The sequence below is a fragment of the Leptonychotes weddellii genome, chromosome 10 (assembly GCF_054177405.1).
Source record: "Leptonychotes weddellii isolate Sample4059 chromosome 10, ASM5417740v2, whole genome shotgun sequence".
Taxonomy (NCBI): domain Eukaryota; kingdom Metazoa; phylum Chordata; class Mammalia; order Carnivora; family Phocidae; genus Leptonychotes; species Leptonychotes weddellii.
This window is the reverse complement of record NC_138378.1, coordinates 55,451,025-55,474,344: the sequence shown is the minus strand read 5'-3', so window position 1 is coordinate 55,474,344 and position 23,320 is coordinate 55,451,025. Positions and strand designations below refer to the sequence as shown.

General features: G+C 46.4%; 1 protein-coding gene across 1 annotated transcript in view; it reads right to left on the bottom strand.

Annotated features, from left to right (window-relative positions):
* Positions 1 to 23,320, bottom strand: part of CAMKMT (calmodulin-lysine N-methyltransferase) — a 715,155-nt gene that overhangs the window by 214,654 nt on the left and 477,181 nt on the right. The gene's annotated exons all lie outside the window — the stretch shown is intronic.

Genomic DNA, 23,320 nt, shown 5'->3' with positions numbered 1-23,320 from the left:
GGGGGGGGGAGGCGGTGTATGCGGGTTGGGGAGGGGACAACCACCACCTTCGACAAGAAAATAAAATAACCAGATACCCCTTTAATCCCGTCCATTAACAGTGTCAATGCGCTGGAGAGGCCGTCTCACCTCCAAAGGTGTCTTCACCTCCTGAGGGCCCAGGCTTCCAGGCGCAGCCCAACACTGGGCCCGCGCGCCCGAGAGGAGGTGCTCCGACGGCAAAAATCCCATACATTTTTAACTACAGTGATTACTAAATTAATAGCAGGCACTAAGACAGATGTCAAAACGTCTTGAAAATGTTTATCTGTGAATAATTGAGAAGGTGGTGGGACGCATTATCTGATTGTGTAATGAAATATGTATGAGGAACAGCTGTTTGCGACAGTCCCCTCCCGCCGCCTCCTCAGCCGGGGCCCTTCCCCTGGAAGCAGGAACCTCGGCGAATTTGGTGGTCCACTTGGGAGCCCACTCAGCCCCTCTGGGGCTGCTGGCAGAGCTGTGGCTCTAGCAGCCCCGAAATCACCCCGTTTCCTTACGGAGGACCTCGGCATGGAGTCACCCCCGTCCCCAGCCTCGCACTTTTGGCTTTGGTGGCTACCGCCCGAGCGATCCTCGGAGCCTTTGGGCCGGCCGCGGGCTCGGCAGGCCAGACCCAAGGAGAGCCCGGGCTCGGGCGGCGGTGGAGGCCCGGAGGCTCGGAGGCTCGGAGGCTCGGAGGCCCGGAGGCCCGGAGGCCCGGAGGCCTGGCGCGCGGCGGCGGAGCGGCGCGGCCTGCTCCGAGGCTAGGGCCCGGGGCTCCGCGGCTCAGCGGGGCGGGCCCGGGGTCACCGCGGGGTGACGGGGCTCCCGTGAGGGCTTTGTTCGGCTCTCCTGCCACACTGCGCACTTCCTTCCAGCCCCCAGCCAGTCGCCCCCCAGCCTCCGCGCCCGCCCTGTTTGTTTTTCCAGCCCCGCGCCCTCCGCCCGGACACGCAAACAGCCCTCGGGGCTGCGTCCGCCGCCCAAGGCCGTGGCCCAAGGCAGGCCCGAGTCCTGCTGGGGCCAGCACGGCGAGCTTTGGCCCCACAGGAAGCAGAGCGAGGGGGCGAAGGAGCTCTGGGGCCTGTCTGGAGCTCCGGGGCAGGGGTCGGGCGGACCGGGGACGTGGCCTAATGGGGCGCACGGCCTCGGCGGACGGCCAAGGCCCAAGTGCTGCGCTCCGAAGCGGCCGGCGGGCCCTGGCCCCCAGCCCCAGCCCGGCAAGAGCGCGGCGGCCGTGTGGGGGCTAGACGAGGACGCCGGAAGGGGCCCCATCAGGCCTGGACCTTGAAGGCGGGGTCAGCAACATCGATAAGCCCGCTGACCCCCGTGTGGGCGTGCTGTCCCCGTCGCTGCACTCCGGCTGCTTCGCACGGCGGTGGAACCGTGTCCCGGGCGCGGCACTCCCCGCGGCCCCCGCCAGGTCAGAGGCCTGCCCGAGCCTCCGCCTCTGCGGCCTCCGGGCCCCTAGCCTGCCCGAGTCCGGGGGCCCAGTCCCTAGTCCCTGGCGCCCAGGAAGGATCGCCCCGCAGCCTCCGGCCGCGCTGGCCCTTCCCTGGCCGCCGCCCTGACCGCTCCGGGGCCCGGGAGCCGCCGAGCGGACTACAGATCAGCGAGCCCCGGCGCCCGGACGCCGAGCGTCTACGCGGTTTCCACCGCCGGCTCGTCGAGATGCGCTCCGGCGTTCTTTCTCCAGCGTCCCCCCTTTTACCTAATCCCTTATGCTTTTATTCTAATCCTGCACATTACAGTTAATCTGTAATGATACCGCTTCGGAGGAACCTGTTGCATTCGAGGCACGGTAATTTGTAACCTTGGAAACAGTTTTTTAAATAAAGATTATAACAGTGATGTCAACTGTGTTTATTCTCCGCGCGGGGGGTTGGTTGGGGGCCTGGCAGCCCCTCGGCGGCGGAGAGGACAGAGTTTCGGAGAGAAAGAAGGGAGCGAGGCGCGTGGGGCAGAGCGGAGCGGGCAGGGGTCCGGGAGGCGCAGCAGCAGCCAGAGCCCGCTCCACTTGCTCCGTCCGGTCCTGCGCCTGGTGTCTTTTGAGTTTTTCCTTTTTGGAAATCTTGTGCTCTTAAACCGCGAGGCTTGGCGATGGGGCAACGGTTTGCAAAACGGAGGAAAACTTGGTGAACTTGAGCCACTGCGCATTGCGAATTCGCATGCGGCCGGGCCCTGCGCCCCTGGGAGGCTGTAGCGGCCGAGAGCGGAGAGAGGGCGGCTCGCAGGACCCTTCGGCTGCAAGAAGGCTGAGCCGCTTCTGTGCCGAGCACTCCGCGCTCCGGAGCTTCCTCCTCTGCTAAACTCACCGCCGGCGGCAGCAGCTGCGGCAACCACCACCAAAAACTGTTCGCATACCGAAAGCAAAATCAAACATAATTGCTTTTATTTATCTATTGCTTTTATAGCAATAAAATATTTTTAGTTACTTTGTTCAAAATAGCATCCACTCTGATTATTACCTGCCATATCTGTCGATCTGCTCCTGTGTGTTCAGCACAGCAATATTAACAATTAAGAAAAAAAGCACATCTTCTGTATTGTATCTGTCAAGATATGTTACAATTTCCATTAACAAAAAAACATTATTCTTGTTGAAGAAGCTATGAAGCATATCTTTCATGAGAACTTTATTAGTAATCATAGTTGTCAGAAAGAATTAGATATGCATAGATCGTAGATGCAAAGGAAATATTAGATGCACAGAATAAAATATACAGTGGGATTGAGGCATAACTATTTTTCTTTTTAAAATAAATTTTTACTGAGGTGAAAAAAAGCCCAAGCTATTAAGCTTACTTAAAAGATGGCTTTGTTGGTTTAATTATACTGTAGTTATTTTATAAATATGTTTCAAAGGAAGCTTGCCATATTGCATGTCAATGAGGACTGTAAAGAAAAGCTCACAAAAGCTAATGCATACCAAATACCAAATTTTAGTCATTAGCATTCCTATTTATTACAAACTAAAGGAACCTATTAACCGACAAGAATTTCTATTTAGCTAGCATTACAATGTTTGGCCATTAAAATAAAAAGGGCAAAGTATATATGTATTTTTTCCCCTTGGAACTATACGTTCTTTTTGCCTAGAAGCTGGTGGAGAGATTGAGAGATGTTTCTGATTGGGGACACAGGATTCTACCGTGGGACTAGGCCAGAGGGCCCAGAACCACTATTTTTAGTTATCGAGCTTAATGTTACTCATTTGAAAGCAAGAACAGTGCTGGGCTGGGGCAAATGCAGCTTGCTGAGGGCTGCGTGTTAACCACAGTCTGCGAGGGGCCCTTTGTCTTTAATTTGTGTCAGGAGCATATGCAAATTATTAATTGTTTTTCCTCTGGGGGTGGGAGTGGAGGGCAACCGTAATACTGCTTTTGTTTGGATATTAAAATTTCTTTAAATGCTCCCTTGACGGGGTACATCCCCCATGGCAGATTCCCCTGGAAGGAAATCCCACCACGACAGTGAATACAAGCGTCTTAATTCTAAAAATACGCACAGACATAGATTCGTGTCATTTCAAAAACTTTCTCCTTTGAGCAAAAGCGGCAATTCTGCTCTCACACCAGATGGAAGTGAATGTGTAAATATATTTTTCTGGATGCCGATTTGAGAGGGAAAGAACTTTTGAACAATTCTTACATTTAGAAACTTTAAAGATCTTCTTCTTCTTAAAATCGAGACAGATTTTTTCCCCGAGTAGGGAAACAAGTAAATATTACAGGAACTGAAACAAAACATTTAGCATGATAAGAAAGGTTATTTTGAATTATGCTAGGTGAGGTGTTTTTTGTGTGTGTGTTTTTTTAAGGGCCCAACAGGAAAAAAAATAATAGTTACACCAGATTGTTAGACTCTGCGCACTTACCAAGGGACTGTCCACCCAGCTTTTCCCGTCCCCACTTTCAACTCAGACGCGATGCATTCTGCCCGCTTCGGGGGATTTTTTGCTCTAAGAAGACAGAAAAATTTTAAGAAAGGTGCTTCCCTGAAAGGCCTATATGAAAACAACAGGTGTTAGAAGGCACGAAAGGCATCTTTGAATTCCTGATTGAAAAAAGAAAGTCTTTCCATCAAAAGTTATTAACGTTTGCAACCCCCACGCAAAATCTTCGTTTTCAACAGTAAAATTCGCTGTACTCTTTTGGGGGAAGCAGTGGGTATTCTCTCCCCGGTGATTACTTGGCACAGATAAAGGAAGGATAGTGCAATGATTCCTACTTTTCCTTCAGGGAAATAACGAAAATTAGTGTACTAAGAAGCTTGGGTGCCCCAGTGCTCACAGTTCTAGAAAAGAAAATGTGAACTCTCCCCATTTCTAGCCCAATATATGTGGATGAGGAGTCTACCCCCAAGTTTCTAAAGCGTATTTGACACAGAGGTGGGGAAAACTGTTTTAAAAGTGTATCAAAAAGGGTGACACCTGCCAGCAGAGACCAGATTTACACAATTACCATCTTCTTTGACTGAACGCAAATTACCCATTCTTGATTTTGCCTCCACTGCTGAGAGGGCCCATATTATCTAGACAGGACACCCTCTTACCTCTCCCTCATCCACATCTTTCCCCTTCACTGAATGCTGAATACTACTAATAGCCAAGGAGGAGAAGGCTGCTTCTCATATATTTAAACCAAGGTGGTTTAAATCTCAAGTGCGTGAAAGATAACCCTGCTTTCAGTTGCTATAAATCCCCTTTCAAGGAGCATATTAGGGAAGACCATCTCTGAGATAAGTAAGATAGAGGCCCTTTTCTCAGGGAGCTGATACTTGTTGGGGGAGAGGAACATCCACAGGTCAATAGCATGGAACAATGCTGTTCTGTGGGTGTCCTGGCTGGGAGCACACTGGAGGGAAGCATGGGAGAAATCTCGGAAGGCTTCCTGGAAGTGGTGGGGCTTGAGCTGAGCCTTGGGAGTTGAGTATGATTCGAGATGGTGAGGAGAATGACATAGAAGCAAATTTGGTATCCAGTTAAGATACAGTGACAGGTCTGACATAACATACATTTTAAAGTGCTTCCTTAAATGAATGAAATTATTTAGAAGGCTGATAATAAATTCCTCTAAACATTTCTTTTTAGGATGGCCTGCCTGCTGTGTTAACTTGAACCTCTCTTATTTTTCTCCCCCGTTAATGTTGTATCTCTTCCCCAGTTAGGCTGAAGTTAAGATGATGTCTAGGGCTGATAAAATGATGCCTGTTGATACCAGGGAGTGAGGGTTCTTACTCAGAGGACATATCTCTACAGGCAAATGTTCCCTCTACTGAAGTCTTGTTCACAGTCTCGCAAGAATGAGAGGATTATTGAAATTCTAAGAGGTCTCCTATTTTTAACAAACCTTTCTCTTATGGTACCAATTTAATGTTTTGTTCCAAGCAACCTGGAATGCAAAATGGTGAAAGGGGGCTCGTTAGGTTTTTATACACAGAGCAGAGCAGAGTCCACTGAAAATGGCCTGTGGCTTAGAAACAAGGAAACCTGATGGTGCTACTAATTAGCGGGTGGATAAAGTAGCTCACCCAACCTAGCTTCGCCTTTTCCCGTCTAAGAGACAGAGAAAAATATTGGCTGCCCTCGTCTATAGGACTTTTGGTTTTGTTCTTTAAAGACACAACAACAGGAAGGTAGGTTTTCACATAGCTCTGGCTTCCAGCAATGGCAGGATTTGGGTGATATTAATCAATGATGAACAGTTTTGTTTTTTTTTTTCTCTCCTGGAAACAGATGCTTATTAGTTGGAGCTTGAAGATACAGATTTTAAACTACCATGACCAGAAAAATGAACAATCCTGGCAAAGGGGGAAATCGACATCCATATTATCTTTTGTTCAGAATGTGTTTTTATGCTTTATTAGGTCTTTGGGCCTGGGACATGCGATCCCCATTGGGGCACAGCAGAGAGGGTCTTTAGAAAGTGCCTCAGCTGAGAAAACAGTGCCAGGCTCCCACCCCAAACGAAACATACCACGTCTCCATCCCCCTGCACTTGGCCCTCACCTCCACTTCTGCTCCAGAAATCTGCCTTTCTTCTGCTGCTTCTTTTCTTTTCCTTTTTTTTTTTCTGAATAAGCCACTGTTTCTTCCTAAACTAAGCAGGGAAGTCAACAAGGTGAGGGCAATTCAGTCTTCATAAACAGATGCCTTTTGAGTTCCCAAGACCTAAGGGAAGGCCCTTCCATGGAAGGCACCTAATTGAAAAGGAGGAAACACTAAGGATTCTGGAACATTCTGCAATGTGTGCAGCTGAAGAGGAGCCAGCCTCCCACCCCTCCTCCATGTGCCATCTCTCCAAATTCATCAGAGGGAAGCTTGCTCTCCCAAGAGCCCATTTTTGTCCGGGCTGTAAAATGAATTCAGCTCCACCATACACATGCTAAACATACGGCAGAAGAGCGTGAAGAGGGAAGTGTGGGAAGTGTGTCCACTGGCACACTGAGGGACAGAGACTGGGATGCATGTTCAATAAAGGGCTGCTTGTATGGGAGCCCTATACCACAGAATCGCTCCAGTGAAAGCTGAACTGACCTCAGCTGGTGTGGGTGATGCGCTTGTGCGTGCGTGTGGTGTATTTACGAGGCAAACAAATTCCAGCTACTCTGTAAGACTCTTGGTCTAAAGGAGGAAAAAAGTATTGGATGACCCTGTGTGTATATATCGAGGAGGAGGAGCCCCCAGAGATTAAAAACGGAACAGGGGCTGGAATTTTATTTTAATTAGTCTCACATTTCCCTGGAGAGCTTTCCTGAGCAGGAGATCTTCTTTCCCCTTTGCCTCTCTGCAGTCAGCTATGGAGACTCACCGAGCTGAGGAGGAAGAGGGGACCACCTCGACCCCAGCTGAATTCTTAAGAAAACTTGGCCTTAGCTTCCAGAAATCCTAAATCACACGTAGGCAAAGTTTTGTCCCCATCACCAAGAATAAACCAGAAGCTGAATCCATTACTCGCATTTTCAAACTAACCAGAGGACACACTGAAAATCCCTTTCTTGAGTAAGAGATGGCCAGTCTGGCTCAAGGGTGGTACACTGGGTCTTCTCTTGACGTGGCACGTGAGGACTGCACCCTCAAGTCCTGGTGCCCAGATCACATCTTCAACCGCTCCCGGGTCACATGCAAGGGAGGGTAGACCAGGAGCAGGGGAGGGGTCCACAGAATCAGCGAGAGCAGCAAGAGGAGGGGACGGGAAAAACCCAGCCAGCGGGCCTAGGAGACAAGCAAGTCTCTCTGCACACAAAAGGAAGGCACCCACCTGGGACAGAAGGGGTTATTGGGTCCTTCCCCGAGCCACGGTGCTGATGTCCTCACGAGGTCTCCAACCCTCAGTAGCAATCTCTAGCATGTGTCAGTATGGGTGGAAAAGCTTCTTCTATCAAGTTTAACAACTTTCTGGTGTAACTTCTGAGAGGGCTGATTGCTTATTCATGTGGAAGCAAGACGCCCAGTTCATTTTGCCTGTTTTTGCTACTCTTTGTTGGGTTTGGGAGGCTGTTATGGGAGCTGCAAATGGCTTCTCAAGTGACATTTGCTGACATTCAGTGAAGTACATTTATCAGTATTCGCCAGCTCACCTCTACACATGCAATCCATTTTGTTTTGTTCTTCATAGCAACCTCTTTTCCGACACCCGTGCCCTGAAAATGATAAATGGCAAGGTGGCATATTTCTCAAGCTGCACTCAAATGTCACTGTGAAAAATCTTTAATGGACTAAGTGTAGCTCTTCACGTTACAACTTGTCAGGTACTGAGAAATTCTAGAGTTTCTCCTTAATCCACAAGTCTTTGGAACCACACATCTGCAAGCAGAGACTAATTATAAGCTACACCAGTCAGACCTGGGCAAGCAGAAACCAAGGAGAAAACATCTGATATCAGCTAATTCTTTTCTATTCTGATTCTTATTCCATTTTTTGCTACTTCCTTTCCTACTCAGAGAGTATGCCAGGTATGAGCAATTCGTTACTCTAATTAAGTGGGGGACAGTGCCCCCACACCAGTCCCCAGACCCCGCCCCATGCAGGCTTGTAATCCAGTTGTACACTCAGCCTTCTCCATAATAGCTTTTACGCTTCTCCTCCAGGACTTAAAATCACTAGGACTTCTCCCCACCTCCCCCTCCATGCCCCCCAAAACAAAACAACAACAACAAAAAACAAAAACCAAAAGAAAAGAAAAGAAAACAAAACAAAACCCCACCTGATTCTGAATCATAAATCCTGGCTCCTAAATGTTGGCTGTAATGGGGTGGTTCAGAGGTGTCTGAGACATCTGGCTGGAAGAGTCCTTTCTCCTTCCTCCTTAGCCATCCCTTTCCAGAGTATATGGTCATCCTTCAGATCACCACCTAAAAAGCCTGCCATTTTCCTTCCCTGTGCGCATACCTGTCCACCACCACCATGCCGCTCTCGGGGGGATCAGCCTGTAGGCACTCACTCATCCCTGAATATGGCTCATTCACTCGGGTTCTACCTTTTCCTAGTCCCTGGAGTGTGCTCCAAAGAGAACTCAGCCCTTGCCCACCATAGTCAACGGAGAATTTGTTGATTTGCATGTGTTTGAGATGTGTTCCAACGAGGACATCGTCAACAGTTCACATTGATCTTACAATCAATGTTTGAAGGTCAAAGGAATTGAGAAAGGGTAACTGAAGCCAAGGAGAAGGACTGGTACGACCCAAAACTGTGCCAGCCAAGTTCATCTTTGGCCAGATGCTAAAGACTGTGATGTTTTGGGTTTACTCCTGTTCCTTAAAGCCCCACCCAAGCTCTAACCTTGATACCTGCTTCTAGATTCCTCGGTTTGGGCATCTCCTGGGCTCTCCTGTTTTTTTCCCTGATATCATCCTTGGCTTCTCTTCTCCTTTAGGCTTGGCCTCCTGTCTCTTGGGTTGAGTAACTGTCTTATCTGTCTTCTAGACCTCAGGGACCCTTCCAACAAGTATAAGTCTTTGACCACATAGAGGCTCAACAATCTAATTGTCTAACAATCTAAAATCTGTAAAAGCCTCCATTTCTATATTTGTGTGAATTGACTTCACTCATATGTTGCACAAAGAATCACTGGGCACCTCTGTAGGACCCAGCCCTGTGAGGAACTCAAGGAGTGTCCTGGTAAGTAGGAGAAGCAAGAGAAACCCAGTCCAGGTAGCATCACTAAAATGATGGGGGACATTCAGTTAAGGATACAACTGTACCTCAGAGCCAAATGGCAGGAGTACTTGCTTCAGAAAGGTCTGGGACTAGAAGAGAAGTGGCCATTCTCACCCTCACTCACTCTTGCCTCTGCTTAGTTCGTGCCTCTCTGCTGATTGACATTCTCTCCCTCTTTGTGTGCATAGTGAACCAAAGCCCCTTCAGTTCTAGAAGTTATAGATTTTCACATAACGTGACCAGCAGACCCCCCAACTCAGTTTTCTATTGACCAACTCCAAACTCCCTAGAGAGAGAGAGTTTGTGTGTTCTATTGGGTTGGAAGTTGACCAAGAGGACTGAGTCCTTATGTGGGTGGGGACTTGTTCTCAGAAGAGAATGTTCTGGGTTAGATAGTCTATAACAAATTAGGAACTAAGAGCTCACACTGGGGTATGGAATCTTTAGCTTAAATCTTTTATGGGGTGGAGGTTGTAGTTCTTATTAGTTGCTACTACCCGTAAGTGAATGAGTTTGTCATGTTCTTTCCTGAGGTCTCAGGGAAGTTTGGAAATAACTAGGAAGACGTTGAGCGCTCAAGGGATGGTAGGGAGGACGCTGTGAGTTGTTGAAAAGATTGCACTATCTTTCCAAGGGCTCCGTTGAGACATGTAGACAAGCAGGGGCAAGGGATGTGGGAAGCTGTGTCATGAGAGCCATTTGAACTTGAGGTTAGAAGAACATAAGCTCCTCGAGTGACTAAATCCACATGGCTTGGTACTTTTAGTTGCTTAGATAGTTCATAGAAGAATTTAACAGGATTAAGGACACAGGCTCCCTCTCTCATGGCCCTGGGAGATTCCCTTGTTTGTCTGTTTGAAAACCTATGGACGCTATTTGCCTTTCTCTTCTCATTTCCTAGAAGGTCAACAGGCCACGCCTGGGGGATCAAGGGAGTGGAGAGTACTTCATTCAGATCTAGGCAACAGGTCTCCCAGGTCCACAATCAGAAGTTTAGAGGACCAGGATTTTTTTTTTTTTTGGCTTCACAGGAGCCAGTACTTTAATCTAAGGACTCACCTTTGTGGCATCTTCTTCTTAGAAATTGCCTTTTGCATAAATCCGATCTCAACTTCATTCTCCCCGCTCATGAGCTGAGCTGAGGTTATTGGTCAGGGAATCAAACACCCAGACGGGGGGGGGGGTCTGGTTCTGCCTCGGACAATGTTAGGGTCTTTGAAAGAGACAGAAACAATTCCTCATGGGGTTTGGGCCCTGTCATCTACTGAGCCGGGGACAGGTGAGCCAGGTTGTCCCTGGCTTAAGGGGAAGGCTGCCATCCCCCTTAGGGCCAGGCCACAAGATATAATGTTTCAAGCCCCACTTGTTGCCCTTCTCATAAAGCAAGAAGTAGGAAGGAGTTCCTCCCCTGGTTTCCATTGTTCCTCAGAGCGACAGAAGCTCTGGTGGAGTAAAATAGAATCAAGAGACTTTGTTTCTTGTTCTAGCTCATCTGTTCCATCATTCATTCAGCAAATATTCACTGGGTGCTTATCACACTGGGCTAAACTCAGAGGCTGTGCAGTAGTGAAGCGGACACAGTCCGTACCATGACCAGAAACATGGGCTCTTCCCATGCCTCAGTTTCCTCATCTGTAAAATGACATGTTGGACACAATCAGCTGTTCTCAAAGTTCAGCCTGCCTCCGAATCACCTGGAGAGCTTGTTAAAACACAGTTTGCTTGGCCTTACCCCCAGAATTCCCGATTCAGTAAGCTTGAGAATTTGTCTTTCCAGCACATTCCCAGATGATGCCGATGCTTCTGGTCCAGGGACACACTTGGAGAACCCCTGGACTAGATGAGCTCTCAGTCCCCTTCTGGCTGTGACAGTCTGTGATGTGGATTGGTTGGTAGTCACTGGAGTAGCCCAAGCAGAAAAGGATTGTGGAAATCCAGCCTGGAAATGGAAAAGTCCCGTAAGTTTCCTGAGCTTAGGGGTAAAGGGATCAGAGATAAACCTGAACAGAGCCACTAAAGCCTTTGCCTCATTATTTTTTTAAAACAATGATTAAAAAGTAATTCCCTAACATGAAAGTTCAATCAGATGCTGGAGAAATTATTTCAACTTTCCATAGGGGAAAAAAAGGCTCCACTAAAAAGCTACAAGGGTATTGATGTCTATTAAATATTTGCTTTTCTCTCTAGCCCACACTAGACTGAGTAATTTGTATTTGGCAGAAACCAGCTGCAATTACATTAGTCAATCCAAAAGCCCAACTTGCTCATACAAAATGCAAACAAATTAGTTAAAATGGCCTAATTAGTAGACTGTAAAAATACAAACTGAGGCTGGCAGCCTGATGTGTGTTAGTCAAGAACGCTGTCTTCCCGCTCAGGGAGGCCTGGAGCTAAGCAGACCATCGGACTCAGCTGATTAAGGGTCTTCTCTCGGGACCCCGATAGCCAGTGACCCAGCCGAACCCCGGTGGTTCTGCCGTAGGTAACCACATCCTGTCCTGGCCCAATGCACGGCCTCGTCTTTGGCCAAGTGGGTACAATGGAAAGAATGTGGGATTTGAATGTAGGCGAACCTGAGCTTGAATCTCTCACCCAGCTACTGCTTTAGACAAGTTGCTTGACTTCCCTGAGCCTCTTGTTTCCTGTTTAAAATGGAAGTAATGTAGCTTGTACGGAAAAGTGGTTGTGAGAATTAGCAATTAACGTAAGTATGTGCCTGGCACTTAGTAGTTCTGTTATTAGTTAATGTAGGTCTGGGTTTCCTCTGCCTTCACATACCAGAAGGACCCTACAGGCCAGCCTTCTGACTCAGATGTGAGGCTCTGGTAGGCAGTTTTGTAGATATTGGATGAGGTAATGACCCTCAGTGTCGACCAAGGTAAAGGATTATACTCAGAGTATTGTGATGTGACTCAGACAACTCATCTGTGCTGCGTCCCAAGGGGCCACAACCTGCAGCCTGATACGTGCCTGGGTCACAGAATCAGAGAACTGGAAAGGACTGTAGATAATCGTCCAGTTTGGGGGTTCAAACCCTCACTGTGCATCAGAATCTCTTGGGGAGCTTATAAAAAAATGCTGGAGTCAAGACCCTACTCCCAGAGATTCTAATTCAACCAGCCTGGGAGGGACCTAGGCATCAGTGTATTTTAATGCCTCCCCTGGTGATTCTAAATGAAGTCGAGGTTAAGAATCATTCCTCTAATCCAAACCCTTTATTCTGTGGAGGAAAACAAAAACAAGCAGGCATGCAATAAAAATCTTAAAAAATGCACCAGGGAACAAAAGAGTGACAACCTAGAGACACAGAGAGGTGTGAATTATCTAAGGTCACACGGAATTAAGTTTTCCTAAGTTCATTTCTTACGCAAATTGTTGGATCAGATCATTGGCTCTGATGGGAAGGAATGTTTGTAGGCAGCCTATAGAGAATCAGGGGCTTTCTACCAGACTTTCTTCCTAAAGGAAGCTAGACTTTGGTGACAACCAACACCTTGTATTTTTATAACCTCTTCCCACCAAAGCACATTCCCTGCTCAGTTTTGGTCACATCATCAGCCAGATTAAGACTGAAGTCCCAGGGAAGTTACACAGCCAATCAGTGACAGACACAAGACCGAGATGCCCAGGGTTGGGTGTTGGACAAATCGAGAGTCCCTGCCAACTCTGGCCACCAGACTTTGTGAATCATGTCAGGTGGTCCTCATCCACTAGTGGATTCTATCCAGAGGCAGACAGCAGAGTTACACACTTACTTAGAGAGGACCAGGGATAGAAGCTTTCCTGCGTGAGTGGAGAGATGTGTGGTTCCCTTCTTGTGTGACACTTACCTCCAAAAGAGAATCTAAACCCTCAGGGGATGTGCTTCATTTATTTTGTCTCCTGCATTTGGTAAGTGCTTTTCTGAATCCTGCCTCCGTACTGCTGGGCCTCTGCTGGCTCCAGCACAGTGGGACACTTGGGCTCAAAGGAGGTTGGAACCCAAGGACAATCTAAGGGCTCCCCCAACCCTGAGGGAAGGGGGCAGGAAGGGATGGTTCTGCTCCTGTCCCATTCTCCAACTCCAGGCTCCATCCTTGTCACGCCAGTCCCCAGAACCGAAACCTCAGGGACCATGGAAATACACTATCATGTTTGACTGTGTGGCATCCAATAATAATTTCATCACTACTTACATTTGGATCTCTCTAAGTACCCTTAGATACAATTCACTTTCACAATTCGGATTGTGGCAAGGCAGGGGGTTGAGGTTAGATGCCTGGATTTGCCTATCTTCCTAAGTCAGATGCTGAGCTCATTAATTCTTAGCCTTTATTTCCTTATCTCTAACACATCATTTAAGGTTAAATATTTCCTTCTAAGAACAACTTTACCTGATTTCCACAATTTTTGAAATGTACTATTTGATCTTACAGTATTTGCTAATTTTCCTTAGTGAGTGTTTGTTAGAAGAAAAATTAGTTTGTCTGAAATTCCTTGAAATGTATTTTTTTTTCTAAGTATAGACTTTGAGGTTGCTAAGTATTTTTTTTCAATACATTGAAGGTGTTTTTTTCCCGCTGTCTTCTTGGCTTCCATTGTTGATATTGGGAAGCCAGTTGTTACTCCAATGATCATTCCTTTGAAAATAATGTGTTTTTCTCTCTGGCTGCTCTTAAGATTTTCTCTTTGTCTTTTGTGTTCTGTAATTGCAGTATGATATGCATGGGTGCAGAATGATATGACATGCATGACCACTGTATTGATCTGTATTGATAAATATCAGTAGTAGGTTCAGACTGATAAACAAACCAGACACAGACTTGGATAATTCAGATGATGTCGGCTTATCTAAAAAATACAGGTAGAAGTCAGTGCAGTGAGAACACAAAGCAGAGAGAGACAGAGATATGAGCTTCTGGACCCCACTTTTCATGAGAGTATCTCCTTATAGATGGCAATTTCTAAGTGAGTGCATGTCGTATCAGACTCTCTGCAAAAAATATCTTCCCTTTCCAAGCTCAATCTCATGTACAATCTTGGTGTTATATAATATAGAGTATGACCACAAAGTTCAGTACAGTATAATACAGTATGCTGGTGTATGACTGTTATCCTTACTAATCACTCCCAGCTTGGTTTTAAACCTGACATGAAACTAGGACAAAGGTCAGGGACCAAAGTATCTCTGCAAGTCATACTAGGTATTGGGCCTTTATTGCCATATAATTTTATCTTTTATTTATCCTTCTTGGCATTTGGGGAGCTCAGAATCTATGGAAAATTCTTATTTTTTCAAATATTACCTCTGCCCTACTCTCCTCCCCTCTATAATTTTCTTGAGATGTGTGTAAAACATATTCAATCCTACCTCACTCTTACATTTCTTTCACCTTATCTTTGTCTTTCTGAGCTGCATTCTGAATAATTTTTTTCCAGATCTATATTCCAGTTGTCTATTTGATCTATATCCTAGGTGTCTAGTAGCATATTTAGTGTGTCTAAACTTCTGTTGAAGCCATCGATTGAGTTTTTAATTTCAACAATTTGACTGATTGATTGATTAATGGATAAAAATTCTGTTGGAATTCTTTTCCAATCTGTTTGGGCATTTTTATAGCCTCTTATTTCTAGTCATACTACTAATCCTTTCCTTTATTTCTTTAAATGTATTAAACATAGTACTTTATATTTGATCATTTCAACATCTGATGTCTCTGTGGGTTCAGTTTTGCTGTTTGCCGACTCTTGCTAATGGTACTTTGTTTCCTTGAATGCTTTGAGATTTTTGACTGTGAGTTTGTAGCTTTAAAATTTTATCATGGGAATTCTTTGAGGTCTGGCTTAAAGTTCATCCAGAGAGGTAGCATCTGATTTCCTAGGTACCTGGGACCACGACTGATTTAGATTCACTTCCTCAAAATTTTAACTTGAGGCTTCCTGGACCACCCATGGAGTATAAATTTGATGTGCAAACCCATGGAAAGCTGGCCATGGTTATAAATTCTCAGAATAATGCTCCCCTCTATTTACAATCAAAATGAGTTATATGTAATTTTCTTTGTAGTTCCTGTGGTAGAAATAAAGTTTAGGTTATTTTTCATTTATCTTTACACATGGAGCAATAATTCGGGAATCTCAGTTTTATGCACAGGTGATCTTGACCAAATCCCCCACCATAGATAAGCAGTAGGCTTTTTCTTCTTCCCCTCTTGCTCTGTGAGGCTGTGAAAACTGAAACCAAATTTTATATGATTTGGCAAATGCCCTCAAGGTCAAAGCCAACACCAGTGCTTATTTCTTATTTCTCTGAATTTTCACTTTGGGACTGAATATTCCTTAGTTTTTTTCCAACTCATTAGTACATTTTAATATGTTCTTTTTATTTTATCCAGAATTTATAGTTGTTTTCATTGGGAAAGTTGATCAGAGTATTTAGTCCACTGTCTTGTAAGAAATGGACATGGCCACTGACTATCTTTCTGATTTGGGGCAAACAACTGATTTCTCTAGACCTCAGTCTCCTCCTCTATAAAATCATGTATTTCCTAGGATCATTTAAGAATCAATTGAGATATTGTACAAGAAAGATCTTTTAAACCATAAAGTAAAGCAGTACACTAATATTAGAGCCCTTTGCAAATCTGTATCTGATAAGAAGGATTTCTTTTTCCTTTTCTTTTTTTTTAAGATTTTATCTATTTATTTGACAGAGAGAGACACAGCAAGAGAGGGAACACAAGCAGGGGGAGTGGGAGAGGGAGAAGCAGGCTTCCCATGGAGCAGGGAGCCCGATGCAGGGCTCGATCCCAGGACCCTGGGATCATGACCTGAGCCAAAGGTAGACGCTTAACGACTCAGCCACCCAGGTGCTCCAAGAAGGATTTCTTTTTCATTAAGATGAGTGAAGAAAGCCAGCACAGGCTATTTATAAGACAGGTCAGTATTCATGTATTCATTCAACAAGGATTTGCCAAGCACCTTCTATATGACACTTTCCTAGCCAGAGGTTTACCTGATTCAATTATTTCTGGAGGGGTTGAACCCCAAACACCATTGTGGTTTATTTAAGAGTTAAAACAAAACGCAGAAAACTTGTGCTGTTTACTTATATCTTTTTTTTTTCTTCTAAACGACAGACACAAAACTGACATGCCTTTTGTGGTACATCCCGGTTTCCTTTGCTGACCAAAACGCATTTGCTTCTTTAAGAGTCCTGATACCTACTGGGAATTTTTCTCAAGGACTGTTTTTTGTATTTGTTTTTTTGTTTTTTTTTTAAAGATCTTATTTAATTATTTGAGAGAGAGAAAGCATGCGTGCACATGAGAGAGAGAGAGAAAGGAGGGGAGTGGGAGAGGGAGAAGCAGGTTCCCCACTGAGCAGGGAGCCCGATGCGGGGCTCGATCCCAGGACCCTGGGATCACGACCTGAGCCGAAGGCAGATGCTTAACTGACTGAGCCCCTCAGGCGCCCCTCAAGGACAGTTTTTGACTCAAGTTATTTGTGTACAGCCAGGGCCAGCCCTGGGAGGGGCAAGGCTGTGTGAGTCTAGACTAGGAGTTAGAAAACCAGGGTTCTAATTCCCCTTTTTGCTACTTGACTGAACCTGGGAAAATCACACCCCTCAGTTCTCAAGACCACAGTCCCATTCCTACAAAAAAAGGAATACTCATCACAGCAGCGTTGTGAGGGTCAAGTGAAGGAATGTCTATGAAAATACCCTGGGCCTTCTGAAACTTTCTACAGTTTTGGGGAAAGGAATCATGATTGCCCAGCATTAGAAATGATTTATTGTCATACCACTTCCTCTCCCCACCACCCAACTAATAGTATCTCAGGCCAGAAAGAATTTACAGGGAACATTCTCTCAGAAGCCAGAATCTGAGAATGCTCAAAACTGTGTATGATAGGGGACACAGCCCTGTTTGGCTGCAGGCCCCTGGCTCCAGGGAAGAGTCACATTCCCACTGCCCTTGACCGCGGCAGCACCTGTGTGCTTGCCTCTCCCCAGCTGCCCGCCTCGCTGGGGGCTTCGGCCCCCCGGAAGAGGACTGCAGCCCTCCCACGGCCCGGCCGGGCCAGACCTGCCTCCTCTGGGCTGGACACGCAGAGTGCCAGAGCCGGCTGGTCTGCAAAGGGCTGTGGTATCAGGGGGTCAGTGTCAGGACGTGCTGACTGCAGAGGACACGGTGACAGGCTGAGCTGGGGCAGTAATTAGACAGTGAGAGCTTCCTCCAGCAAGCTACAATCAATAGGTCCGCTTACCAAGGGAAAAAAAAAAGATTAAAGTAAAGCAGATGGCAGAAGATAATAGCATCTCCCACTTAACTCGAGTTTTCTCTGGTCAAAGCCCTTTCACCACCGTTTTCTTATCTGGTCCACAGTACCTCCATTCTCAGATCCTCTGGTGGGTGTAGCTGCTGGTTTTATAGGCAAGAAAGCCGAGGTAGAGAGGGAGGAGCTGACCAGTCTTGCTGTGAGAACTGAGACATTGCCATTCTCCTGTGCTAGCCTTCCCATCATCAGTGTCTCAGAGAGAATGCAAACGTGTTGACTAATTCAACACATTTTATTGAGCACCTGCTACATACCACGCACTGTTTCAGGCATGATGGATACAGTCGCTACTGAGACAAAGTCCTCTCCTCATGGAGGTTCCTTTTTAGTAGGAGAAGACAATACACCAATAAATGAACAAGATAATTGCTACGAAGACCATAAAATAGAACAATAGAAGGGAACCAGCAACGCTAACTGAGCCTGGAAAGAGCACTCTGGGCAGGGGACCTCTGAGGTAGGACCTGAATATCAAGAAGTTACTTGAATGTCAAGAAGAGGAAGAATAATGAAGAAAGAGGGAAGAACAAATGAATCATTAACTTCATTAACTTCATTAATAGTGAATTAATAGTGCAATGGGGCTCGTGGTCCATCCATATTGAAAAAGGAAGCTGAGAGAGGAAGTTCTATGAAGCCCAGGGATGCTGCCCTGGAAAGTTAGAGCCTCCCTCTGAAGCTATCTTCTCAGGCTACCAGCTTTTCTTTGCTCCTCACCTCAGATTGCTCATCTGTGAAATGGACATTTGCTCCTCACCAATTTAGACACCTTCGCCTGGAGGCCACAGTGAAGAGTTACGAAGCATTAGACACGTGCTATCCAACCCCACCAGCAAGGGCTTGCAAATTCTTTAGACACATGGTGAATTTTAAATATTTCCTCTTTTAAATAATGTTACCAAGACAGCTAAAAGGTAAGCCACTCTAGGGGCACCCAGCTGGCTCCGGGTGGCTCAGTCGGTAGAGCATGTGACTCTTGATCTTGGGGTTGTGAGTTTGAGCCCCATGTTGGGTGTAGAGATTACTTAAAAATCTTTAAAAAAAAAAAAAAAAGGTGAGCCACTCTTTTCTCCTCACTTGGATTAAATTCAATTTGGTCTAGTTGGACATGATGACATCGACTTCCTAAGGCTTTCAATAACACCACTATCTCGCAACTTGACATAGTCTCTCCACTGTACAGAGCCCTTTGATAGCTCTTAGTAGACATCTACTAGATTATAAGCCCCTTGAAAGCAAGGACCTTTTCTTACTCATCTTTGTCCACATAGTAAGGGTACAATAATCGTTTGTGAGATTGACATGTGGATGACACAGTTTTTGTCCCCGTCACAACCCTTTTCCCCATCCCCCATCTTCATGTATCAGGTGAGGAAACTGAGGCACAGAGAGTTTGAGAGACTTGCAGTCTCTACACAGACTCGCTTGACTTGATTGGAAATTTTTCTTGGTACCTCTAACCCCAGGAGCAGCAGAAGCATCAATGAAGTTTTCAGAGACAGACACAAAAGTAGTAGAGATTTCTCTTTGCTTGAAAAGTCTGAGTCAGGAATGTCAAATCTTCCGATCTAAGTGGAATTGCTTAAAGAGATCTTACAGACCCAGAACTCACAGGTTCTTCGTAGAAAGGGACTGATAAGATTATTTAGCCTTGGTCTGCGGATAGGTAACCAGGCCAGAGTTACCTGAACTTGTCAAGGTCATCTAGATGGCTAAATACTTATATTTAGTGCAGCCTCACCTCCCTTTACAAAAGGACCCCAGGGGTAGGGCCTTGAGGTTTCATGTCATTTGCATTTGGATTGCCTCAGATGTCAATCAGTTCTAGCCACCTGCCAAGAAAGTTGCAAGCCTAAGACTTTCTTTAAGGAGGGAGAAAGAAGTGATAAAACCAGTTTAGCTGTTTTAATGAGACTGGAGAAAATGTAATCAGTAGAGTCAGATAGAAACACAACACATTTGGACATCATTCATTTTACCAAAACAAGGACTCCTTTTGAGGCTTCTAAGATAGTTCAGGCTGCTGAACAGATACAGCCGAAGAGAGCCCAGTCTTAAGAGCTCCCTGAAATCGGGCGCCTGGGTGGCTCAGTCGTTGAGCATCTGCCTTCGGCTCGGGTCATGATCCCAGGGTCCTGGGATCGAGTCCCACATCGGGCTCCCTGCTCGGCGGGAAGCCTGCTTCTCCCTCTCCCACTCCCCCTGCTTGTGTTCCTGCTCTCGCTGTCTCTCTCTCTGTCAAATAAATAAAATAAAAATCTTAAAAAAAAAAAAAAAAAGAGCTCCCTGAAATCACTTCTCCTTTTTTTTTTTTAAAGATTTTATTATTTTTTTTAGCTAATCTCCAATACCCAACGTGGGGCTCAAACTCACAACTCAGAGATCAAGAGTCACATGCTCCCCCAATTGAACCAGCCAGGTGCCCCTGAAATCACTTCTCCTATACATTGGTTCTCACTCTTGGTTGCACACTGGAATCATCTGGAAAATTTTAAAAAGCACTACTGGCTATGTCCTATTCCCAAAGATTTTGATTCAGTTTTTCCATGATGTGGCCTGGACACTGAGATATTTTAAATCTCGGCAGATGATTCTGTGCTACAGTTAAGATTGAGAACAATGATCTATAAGGGGCCATCCCAGGTGAGCAAAGGAGGAGGATGCTAATATAAGAAAGAAGAGAATGTGTCCTTTCCTCAATACCTTGCAATCTCTGTGCTGGGACAGTTGTTTCCTCTAAGGGGACCAGCCATCCACTTTGTTATCCTAGTTTTAGCACTGAAAGTCCGCCCCCCCCCTGCCCCCCAGAAACCCTTCAGTACCAGCCAAACCGGGAAGGCAGATAAGTCTATTACCTCAACCCCAATGCAGGTTGTCTCTGTTCTGCATAATGGAAGTAGGGGAAGTTGGGGGGTGGCAAGCAGTAAAGGGAGCGGAGAATCAAGCTGATGAGGGCCGGGATCTGCAATCCCTCCAATGTACAATTTCATGATCCCCTAATTTCATGGAAGTCCACCAATTCAAAAATACTTGATATGAAGAACTTTTTCTTTACAAAACTGAAAAGGGGGCCGAGTTTCATTCCAGGGTTGAAATAGTAGGGAACACAGGCAAGCTTCTGAACTTGAAGTGGCCTTGATAAGTCCCCAAGAATCTGCACACATTTTGTGAGAGGGCTTGGGACTCGGAATCGGTGTGATTGGATGACTTTTGTACCCAGACCTTGGAGCAAGGTGGCTTCCAGGTGACATCTGAGTCCAACTGGCATTTATCATATACATTAACCCCTTCACCCGACAGCTTCCATGCGCCAGACACTGTTCCTGGGCTCATGCCCAAGGTGGATGAAGGTGGTGGGTGTGGACACTGGTAAGGGGTTCTTTGGTGTGGGACTGGGTGGGGGGTGGCTAGACAGGCCCAGCTTGGGTATCCGAAGAAGGGAAAACAGCTTAGCTAGCTTCACAGAGAGTGGGACCCTGTTTTATTGATCATATTATAAATGACAAATCATGCCAGCTTGATAGTGGCCATTGGCCAGGGATGTGACATAATTAAAGATACAGAAATCACTTACAAAAAGACCTCACAGGCCCCAATTGTCCCCGAAGCAGACCAGACAAGCGGTTGGAAACGGACAATTTTATTTTCTTTTTGTGCGGGCCTCCATTCCACCTCACCCTTGCCATCCCCTGAGGGACTGCATTTGAAAAGTTTCCGATTGGCCTTTGGTGCTCTGGTTTTTCAGAGGGAAGGAAAACACCTATTAAAAATGTTCGTTCCGGGCGGATGGTTGCTTCCAGCAGCCTCCGGTGCTGGAGTAATGAATCTAGAATCCTCAGTCCTTGCCCAAATCTCAATGGCTAGTAATTAAATTTCCACTAACAGTTTGTTTTATCACCTCAGTTAGCTTGTTGACATATAATAGGTGCTGCTGAGAGGTACAGCTAGTTAATGATTTGCTTTTACATATTGATATTAGTACCCAGAGTGGGGACATCTCCTCTTCAGAATATGATTACTATTTTGAAATCTTAAGCACAGGAGGGAAATCCATTTCTATAAATTAAACAAGAAGTTCTGAGAACTTCTATCTTCTGTTCCCATCCAGACACTAATGCATCTCATTTACTTTGTGCCGTTCCCCTGAGTTATCTGTGTCATGCAGGCAACTCTTACATGTCGCATTAACTATCTATTGAAAAAAGCTCGAAGTGTGCTGGTAACAGCGCCTTGAGCCAGGATGCAAGGTAGGGAGCAGAACGGGGAAAATTCATCACTGTTCCCCTGCAAGTTGCTTGGATATTTCCCTTCGAAGAGGAAAAGAGCCCATGTCAGCTAAAGATGGAGCTATTGCAAAACTGACACGGCATTCACAATGACCTCCAAGCCCACGCCAGTGGTCCTTTTTCTTTTCCCCATCCTCAAACTACGAGACATCAGTTATCTCTGCAAACTAGTGGTGGGGATTCTATGCCAGCCACTCACTCCTGAAGCAAATAAATTATTTGGGATTCATTTCTGATGTGAACGAAAGCCCAGTCCAGTTCTCTGGGGGTGGGTTCAGGAAGGCATGCGCACACCCCGGCCTCTGTCTCTGATGCCCAGGACGAGGTCTTCCTGTTACTAATGCCGGCGTGGGGAAGGAGGCCAGTCCAGAGCCGGCTTCATCTCCAGAGTGGCTGCCCCTTAACGTGTGTGGCTTTACACGGACTGACAAACATGTTCCCTGCATACCGCAGAGTGACAGCTACAGGGTAAAGGGGGGACAGATGTCCTGGTCTGAAAATTCCTCTTGTGTGTTGAGGATGCCAGCCACCTGGAGCGGTGATAGGCACTGGTGTGTATAGGATCTGAAACGGAGTTGATGTGATGTCATTTTGGCTCTCTTATAACCTGGTTATCGCTCGCCAAGACTTCACGTCTGATTAGTCCGTCTGGAGGGGACGGCGGGCTTTATCAGCCTCCCTTCCCAACACTCCCGTCAACTTCAGAAATTCGGTGAAGGAATTTAAGATGAGGTGTCACTTCTTCCTATCAAATTCTTGTGTGAGCCACCCCCGAGTCCTCCCTTGGAAAACATGAATCAAGGAGGGAAATGAAGTTTCAGCTGGTTTCGACCTGGTGATGCGTTCTGCACTCCCATCTTCCTGGGTTAGCGTCTCCTGGCTGGCTCTGGGCTGTCTCCTGTGAGTTCTCTTTGTCAGCAGCGCTCGTGGGGGGCAGGACATCGGTGCGACGGCAAGCACCACGAGTGTGCAGCTCGCAGGAAGGGTCAGGGCCGCTGGAGACAGGCAAGGCTGCTCCTATTGATATCCCTGTCTGAGTGTGGGGAAATCATCCAGTAAACTGCTGACAACGTAAATCCTCCCTAGCCTCCCCCTCTTTACTTCCTCCGGTAATTTTGCCACTGTAGCTCCAGGGTCCCTGGCAAAGCCCAGACCACACAGGGTGTTTTAGGGCCCCGATCCTGCCAAGTTTCCTGGCAAAGCAGGGAGGCTGGCTCCTGTGGCAGTTTCACACTCTCAGACCCACCCCTCACCCTCCGGCTGCAATGGTTCCTCCTACCGTGGATCTGTGCCCTTCTCCCATCCTGAAGAGAAAAGATGTGTGACAGCAGCATTGGCCATCAGAAACAATATGGTACCCAAGATATATCATTGCCATTGGTTGGTTCCTCCCTTGGCAAGTGCCTTCTCAAACTCATCCCCCACTCCCCACCCTGTGGGCATCGAGTGCTTCTATGACGCCCACATCCCTTTTTTATAAGTAAACTCTACGCTCAAGGCGGGGCTTGAACTTACGACCTGCAGATCAAGAGTC